We start from the raw sequence: 7,090 nt of genomic DNA on the forward strand, positions 1-7,090 counted from the left end.
GTCTGAAAACTACGTGTTATTTTTAAGGTGACCTAAGAAAAAAAGGATTTATCTTAACTGAAACAAATAATGAAGTTACATCAAAGTAAAAAAATTATTCTTCCAACATCCATGTGTGGTCTTATCACCCTCTCACTGTGGAAAAAGTATTATCTGAGCTTCTTCATCCACTAAATCATCTTCAAATGGACACGCCATGCTGCTTCACCTCTCTGAAAACAAACTAACCTTCAACTAAACCTGCTCCAGACCAGGTTATGTTCAGAGCATGAGTTGCTGTGGCAACTTGACCTACCCTGAAACATACCTCCATTTCTGGAACCGAAAGCTGAGGTTATCAACTTCCTTAGCCTCTAACTTACCGTGAGAGCTAGCATAACCTGCTTTCTGGAATACCCCCCAGGAATAACAACAAAAATAACAAAAACGACAACAACAAAAACAACGGCAACAATAACAACAACAATAACAACAAAAACAACAACAATCACAATAACGACAAAAACAAAAGCAACAATAACAATAACAACAACAACAAAAACAACAAGAACAACAATCACAATAACAACAACAACAGCAACAATAACAACAACGACAACAGCAACAACAACAACAACAACGATAAAAACAATAACAACGACAACAGCAATAATGACAACAGCAACAATGACAACGACAGCATCAACATCGACGACGACGACAACAACAAAAACAATAACAATAATGCCAACACCAAAAACAACAACAATACCAACAACAACAACAGCAATAACAACAACAAAAACAACCATAACAATGACAACAACAACAAAAATAAAAAAAGCAAAAATAACAATAATAACAACAACGACAACAACAACAACAACGAAAACACAACAACAACTACGACAACAACAACGACAGCAAAAGCAACAGCAACAACTATAATAACAATAACGACAACAAAAACAACAACAATAACAATAACGACAACAAAAACAACAGCAATAACAACAACAACAACAACAATAACAATAACGACAACAAAAACAACTTGGGCCTGTTTCAGAAAGGAGGTTAAGTCCCTAACGTCAGTCAGCAGTCGCCACAAATGGAAACCAATAGTTATTTCATTGCTCACTATACATTGTTATCACATATAACTAGATCCACTGTCATTATTTAAACGTTTGTGATCATTAATTTCAATCATTTTGGATAAATAATGAGTTTTAGATGATGTTGCTATCATTAGATAATTTACAGTTTCCCATAGACTATAAGGCTATATATAAAATGATAGAATATTAGGGCCACAGAGGGAAAAAAAGACAAGTCATAATATTGTAACCAGTTGTTTTAAAGGAGGACAGTTGATAAAATGACAGATGTGGGGCATTTCGTGAAATTGTCCTTCAGTATGGTTTCATAAACGAAGACATGCTGATGTGCCAGAATATGAAGGATCACATTGTCACAACTATCAAAACTGTAAAAAGAATATGTTGCTCTTCATCAGAAAGAACCAGCCTCATAAATTTATGACTTTATCCTTTTTCCTCAGTGGGCCCTGGTACTCTGTCATATAAAATACACATTCCATTAAAATATGAAAACACAATGTGTAACATTATGTTCCTTTATTGAATAAGGACAAAACAAAGCAGGTAAACTTTATCACTGTGGCGGTGTTGCCTTTCTTCTTAATTATATCTTTTACCTCCTCGTATGCCTCCATGAGGATTTGTGCTTCCGACGGGGAAAAGTACGTGGCTCTAGTTGCCATGGTGAATCAGTTAATCTGTGATCTGTGGCGGGGTCTATTTGAGTGAGCAGTGAGCACACACCTATCCAGGATTGGTTTCACCTGGCTCAATGAATGCGTGTCTGCTCATCCTGGCTTGGTCTTTGTGAAACCAATTAAGCCTGGACGCACATGTTTTGGATTCATTGAGCTCAGCTTTGTCATTTATCCTGGATGTCTTTATTTCACTTTTGTGCAACAGGCCTCAACAACAAAAATAAAAACAGCAATAATAACAACAACAGCAACAACAACAACGAAAACAACAACTGCGACAACAACAACAACAACCACAGCAAAAACAACAACGACAAAAAAACAACAGCAGCAACAACAACAATAATGACGACAAGATTAGCAACAACAGCAATAACAATAATGACAACTACAACAACAGCAACAACAACAATGACAACAGCAACAACAACAACAGCAACAACAACAACAACAGCAACGACGACAGCAATAAGAACGACGACAACAACAACAACAGTGATGATACTAATAATAATGATGCACGCCGCAGCTCTTTAAATGTTTCTTTTGTTGAAGTTTTAACCTGATGGATCAGCTCTGTTTTCCTTTAGAGTTTAAAGGTTCTTCATGAAGATCATCTGGATTTCTTCTCTGCTGATCTCCTTCAACAGGGGCCTGTTTCACAAAGGAGGTTAAGTTCAAACTCTGAGTTCATAAACCCTGAAATCAGGGAAACCCTGGGTTTTCCGTTTCAGAATCGGAGGTTTGTCAAACCAGAGAAAGCAGAGTAAGTCAAACCCGTTTCTGAAAGAGAGGTAACTTTTACTCGGAGTCAGTATCCATGGTTACTTATGCTGTGAACCTAACCTGGTCGGGAGCAGGTTTTATTCTCCAAACTCAAAGTTTTTGCCGGTCCCCTCCCCTTTTTAAAGACGAAGCGGTATATTTCGCTTCAACCTTCATTGCCCACATTTCCGTCACACGATCTAAGTGACAAGAATGGCTTGTCCTTTTTTGGAGGACCCAATAGACGAGGAGGCTGCATTAATTCGTAGAGAATTACATTTACCTCGTACGAGGATTTTGAGACCTCGACTCGATGTTTTGTCATTTCCCCATACGTTTTTGTTTGAGCGTCACCGTTTTTCGTTGCAGTCAATCACATATATAAAATGAAAACAACATTAGGTCTTGCTATGTAGATGTTTCATATGTCAAATATATTTATACTTCATTTTTAGCTGCTGCCATGTTCTTTTAATTCCTGCAGGATTGCATCTACATGAAAATGAAATCAGGGACATTTAATTAGATTAATGTAACAATTACTTTTTGGAAACACAATTTTCTAGCACTTCTTACTTTCTTAATCCCATATAAACCTATACCACTTGATCAATACAAGGGTAGTGTTGCAGCGTGTGTGTGTGCTGAGCGGGGTGCGATCCACGAGAGACAAGGGGAGGGGCGAGTGCAGGTGCAGATGGGGGGGGGGGGGGGTGAGCACGGATGAGGAGGACGGAGAAGGTGTCATTCCCAGAATAACTGTTTTGGAGTCATTCTTATTCCGCTCTGGAGGTTGAGGGTTTCCAACGGGAAGTGAACCCCGAAGGAGAATTCCCTTCGGCCCTGAAGGAAATCTCCCCTGAGCTTCTGACCACGGTCGGAAAAGACGAGAGAAAAGAAGGAAGTCTTTGCGCAGCGAAAGGTTCAACAGTAGACAAAAGTTCACCTTTAAAAACACAATTGCATGTATTAATATTAAACTGACCAACGTTTGCTAGAGGGGAAGGTTAACAAAAAAGTCCTCTAAACATTACCGACGTTAAATGCATTTTCCCCAGATTGGTTCTGTACACTATGCAGCATTTCATGCAATTACACCAGGAATAACACTTCAAAAGTACACCTAAATATCACCATTTTTCATTTCACTCCTTACGCTATTTAAAAAATTATTACAGCCAATATTTTATAACAATGATTTAAATGCAAACTTAGGCATTAACTTGAGCAGCTATGTTTTCCACGCTAACTGTCTCTGTTTTGCAGATGCAGCGGTGTTGCTTTTCTTCCGGAATATGTGCTCATATTCACTGTAACTCTGCAGCAGCACGTCAAGTTCAGCTGGAGAAAAATAGGCAGACCTCTTTTTTTCACGGTTGCCATGGTGACTCGTGATATCTGCGCTCCATTGATAATGGCTTCTTATAGACGCGGTGCGCACGCTCACCTCCGAATCAGTCCACTCAGAGTTGATTGATCTAACGCGGATCAGCTGCTCTGAAACTGAAAACTCAGAGTTGTTAATCTCTCGATTGACCAACTCAGAGTTCAGGTTTGACCTCAGAGTTGGTTGAACCTCCTTTGTGAAACAGGCCCCAGGAGATTTCCCTGAAGAAAGCAGCACTAATCTGCAGGATTTCAGCAGATTAACAGGACAAAGAACCTGCAAGATGGGAAGGTGAGGTTTGCGACAGTTCTATGTCAGCCAGTCTGTATGAAGGAGTGGAGTCGGTTCGAGCACCGGCTGGACGCTAAACCTTTGTCCTTCTACAAACTTATGAAAGTTCTGAACCAGGGGCCTGTTTCAGAAAGGAGGTTCAACCAACCAGTGTTCTGACAGCCTGACAGACAAATGCATGCAGTGTGTGTGTCTCCTCTGCCTCCTCCTGCATAGCTGGAAGGGGATCGATTCCCCTGCAGACGGAGAGGAGGTCTGTCTGTTTGTGGCTGAAGACCTCCTGGCCGGAAAAAAACTGGTGGTCTGGACCCGGATCAGAAAAAGATCCGGCAGAGAGGATGGATGGAAAATCATGGGGTTATTTTTGCATTTGCTTGTGAGCAGTACGTACCCCCAGCTCTCGTAAGATTGCAGGTTCAATTCCCACCTTGCACGCCCATGAGTCAAAGTGTCCTTGGGCAAGACACTGATCCCCACCTTGCCTCTGGTGGTAGGCAGGCGCCTGTGTTTGGCAGCGGAGTGGTCACCAGTGTGTGAATGTGTGTGTGAATGTGTGTGTGAATGTGTGTGTGACTGGGTGAATGGGTCTGTGACTGTAAAGCGCTTTGTCCTTGTAGGAAGAAAGGCGCTATATAAGTATACGCCAGAGGTGGGCACTGAGGGCCGCATTCCTGCATGTTTTCCAGCATACCCTGCTCTGGCGTGTTCTAATTGGCTGGACACACCTTAACCAGGTAATCAGCCATGAGTAGGGCAAGACTATCTGGAAATCATGCAGACACACCGGCCCTCGAGGCCTGGAATTGCCCACCCCTGGTATACGCCATTTACCATTTACCATGTGACCTGCATGAGCGTACATATTATTCTTGTGTTTAGAAAAAATTCAAACGTTTAAAGTTCTGAACAGACTTGTTAGCTGAACAGGTTGCTCCTGAAAAGCCGTGACTCTGCCTTTAGGTCAGGGAACAAAGACCTGTACAGGACGGATCAGGAAGGCCAAGTTGGACTACAAGGGAAAAATAGAGGACCACCTCTCCAACAACAACCCTCTGCCGGTGTGGCAGGGACTACAACAGCTGACCAACGTCAGGGGACAGACCAGCACCGAGACACAGACCAGCGCTGCACTAGCGGAACAGCTGAGCGTGTTCTTCTCACGCTTCAAGACCACACCACTGCAGTCTGCAGTCCCATCACCTCATCCTCACTCTGCCTCCAGCTCTGAACCCCTGACTGCGCAGACACAGGACGTGGCACGGATGTTCAGCAGGGTGAACCCCAGGAAAGCGGCTGGACCTGATGGAGTAACTGGGAAGGTTCTGCGGGCTCTCCCACCAGCTCTCCCAGGTCTTCACAAAGATCTTTAACCTGTCTCTAGCTCAGGCTTCCATCCCTGCTTGCCTGAAGTCATCCATCATCATTCCAATACCCAAAACCTCATCCACAGTCTGCCTCACAGACTACCGTCCAGTTGCACTCACTCCTGTCATCACCAAGTGTCTGGAACGGCTGCTCCTGGGACACATCAAAGACTCCCTTCCTCCAACCTTCAACTCCCTCCAGTTCACTTACAAAGCAAACAGATCAACAGATGATGCCATATCCATCACCTCCACACTGCGCTGAGCCACCTGGAACACAGAGACGCCTACGCCAGGATGCTCTTTGTGGACTACAGCTCAGCCTTTAACACGATCATTCCTGACATTCTGGTCAGAAAACTGTCTGACCTAGGACTCCACCCACTCACCTGTACCTGGATCAAGGACTTCCTACAAACAGATCATAGACAGTCAAACTGGTCCCCACTTCTCCTCCACCCGGATACTGAGCACAGGCTCCCCACAGGGATGAGTGCTGAGTCCTCTGCTGTACACACTGTACACAGAGACCAGCCCACAGCAGCAACTCCATAGTGAAGTTTGCAGAGGACACTGCTGTGGGGGGGCTGATCTCTGGAGAGGACGAGACGGCCTACAGAGACAAAGTCCTGAAACTGTCCAGGTGGTGTCAGGCTAACAACCTCATCCTGAACACCACCAAGACCAAGGAGATCATCCTGGACTTCAGAAAGAACGGAGCAGATCCACCCCCACTCTACATCAACAGAAACTGTGTGGAGAGGGTCCACAGCTTCACCCTCCTGGGCACCACCATCTCGGCTGACCTCACATGGTCCATCAACACCATGGCTGTCATCAGGAAGCCCCAGCAGCGCCTGCACTTCCTGAGAAGACTCAGGAAGAACAATGTCAGCCAGGAGCTGCTGGTAACCTTCTACCGCTCAACCATCCTCAGCATCCTGTCCTCCAGCAGCACAGTGTGGTTCTCCCACTGCACTGAAGCAGAACCGCAGAGCCTCCAGAGGATCATCGGCTGCCCCCTCCCCTCACTGAAGAATATCTACCAGACACGCTGCCTCAGCAGGGTGACCAGCATCATCACAGACTCCACCCATCCTGCTCTCCCTCTGTTTGATCTGCTGCCCTCTGGAAGGAGGTTCAGGTCCATCAGAACCAGGACAAACACACTAAGGAACAGCTTTTTTTCACAGGCAATCACCGTACGGAATAAACATACTTCCACCAACTACACCGTACTCTGACCTTTTACAAATGTGAAATTACTGACTACTACACGTGTGTGCAATAACTGACTTCTGTGCAACAACTTGTTCTCTGTGCAATAACACACAATATGCATGTGCTGTGCTCATAGCAACACAACTCATTCCATTCTATTTTGTCTGTACATATTTAATATTTAAATGTTTCTGTACATATTGTACATTTTTGTTTAGACATGTGAGTTACAGTATTTCCATGTTTTATTTTATTCTATTTTATTTTCTTCATCACTACAAG

The sequence above is a fragment of the Oryzias latipes genome, chromosome 8, assembly GCF_002234675.1.
Source record: "Oryzias latipes chromosome 8, ASM223467v1".
NCBI lineage: Eukaryota > Metazoa > Chordata > Actinopteri > Beloniformes > Adrianichthyidae > Oryzias > Oryzias latipes.